Genomic DNA, 2,275 nt, shown 5'->3' on the forward strand with positions numbered 1-2,275 from the left:
AACCAAGCTATCCATTTTTTTCTTCGCCCTGCAGAGACAGCACTGGGACTAAAGGCTGCTTCTCAGTGGTTTTGCTTTCTATCCCCCTCCCCTATCTCATCCCCCACCCTACCCTATCCTACCCTACCCCTTCAGCCTGAGGGAATTAGAAATCTTCCTGTTCAGTTGACTTGTTGGTACAGTTTTTCATTTAAAAATTATTTAAATGATAGATTCTTGGCGTTGAGATCATTGTTCATGCCAAGTTTTCAATTCGGTTTCAATAACATGTGAATGGAATACACCCGTGTGTAGGTGAATCTATGTCTACACAGAGTGAAAAAGTCTTACCTAGGCTAGCAACTCCAGGTACATAGAAACTGAATATTTAATGTGTCTATGTGTAAATATATATAATCCTACAACTGCCTCTGAACTTGCAATTGTCTACACTCTATCAATGCCCATTAAATCAATATTTTTATAGTTTAAAACGTGACTTTTACATCACAGATGTGTACCGGCTAATTGCAGCTTTGCGACTTCTGATCGGAAAACTGGTTGCAGCCTCTGCCGCACATTCCTTTTTCCATCAACAGAGGGCACTCTGTTGTTTGCCAAGAAGCTCAGCTATGCGAGGGGCTCATGGCTGGGAGTGCAGCATCTGACGGATGAGGTTTGCACAGAGTTTGTTCCAATAACAGGCAGAAGCTCTTGCAACTGGTCAGTGTATAATTTATTGGAAATGCTACTGATCACTGAAACAACATACCTGAATGAAAGAGAACCCCGTGATTTACAAAAGTCAGATGCAAGTGACTTTTAAGTCACTGGTGTGTTATTATCTGAGTATCACCCAAATGGTTAGTATTAGAAATCATCATATGCATAAAACCCAGATGCACGCTCAAATACGAGCTCACCTTGTAAAGAGAGTGACAGCTTTATTTATACTGCCTGCCCTCGCCCATGTGCGGGAGTGTCTTTAGCGTGGCGGTTTCAGTACAACTTAAATATCTTATAGCTGTTTTATATTTGATCCAAGAAAAATGAAATAATTCCTCATATGGTAATCCATCTGGGTCATAATTGACACATTAGAGCGGGTCTAGCTTTTTTTCTCTGCCACAGGTTATAGAGAAAATTTCAGGTGCTGGTGCTATTAATTTTTCACCAGTCAAAGGCACTAAATTTAAACTGAAAACTTGAAAGAATGAAAAAAGATGCACTTCAAGAAAATTAGATTTTCTCGGGCTATTTGTCCAAGATCTACATTTACTGATATATAATTTATTAGATGCTTCAACGCAACGAAGTAATCATAACCAGGTGGTACAAGGACTGCATTTTACTCTCTGTGGCAGAAAAGTTTTACAAATGTTTTAGAGCCATTGTGAAAGCAGCAGTGAGAAATCCTAATAGACACCAAAATCAACATATTTGACAGAAGTGTATGCATTATCACGGCCCATTATTTTAAATGAGAGTATTCTATCTCAACAACTGGAATGATACCACAAATAATAGAATAAATGGGAAGGTAAAAGTCAAACAGCATGACAGAAACTGCTTAGACTGAGAATAAAAAGAGCTTTTTAGGATACAGATGTGTTCTAAAAATCCTCGTATAAGAAAACATGCTCCATTATCACGGAAGGAAAGAAATGCAGGCTTTCTTATGCCAAATGTATGTTTATGTAATATTAAGGAAGATGAAGCAAATATTTAACAGCTAGGATACTGCCTACGGCTAACAATAATTCCTTTATCATTTACCCAACCAGAAGATAAGTGCCGTTTTCCTTCTTCAGCAAATATATTTGCCAGCAGCTGTTTCAACATTTATAAAGACCATTTCCACTGATTGCCAAATAACCATAAATTCATTTATGCATATTTTTGCGTTGGAGGCATAAAAATAATTACATGTCTGATTAAATCCACTTATGCCTTCATGTCTTACTAAATCTATAATAGATATGAATTGTTACAACGTATTACATCAAAGTGCATAAATAATACAACGCAGATGTAGAGTCCAGCTCTCCTACAACAGAACGTGGGGCAATAATTTACACAAACACAGTTGGGGTACCTTATTAAGAATAATTTATTTTAGAAATTGTTATGGAATGTCTGGCACATAAAAGTAGGACTTGAGCTACAAAACTGAAGAAACTGTCCGTGTTTATGATGGCTTCACTATCCTGAAATACATATTAAATAATTATGGTGTTAAGCTTATCATTAGAAGAGAATCATTAAGCTGAAACTCCACTTCTTAATATGCAAACGG

The sequence above is a fragment of the Lontra canadensis genome, unplaced genomic scaffold (genome assembly GCF_010015895.1).
Source record: "Lontra canadensis isolate GAN:19392208 unplaced genomic scaffold, GSC_riverotter_1.0 scaffold2, whole genome shotgun sequence".
Lineage (NCBI taxonomy): Eukaryota > Metazoa > Chordata > Mammalia > Carnivora > Mustelidae > Lontra > Lontra canadensis.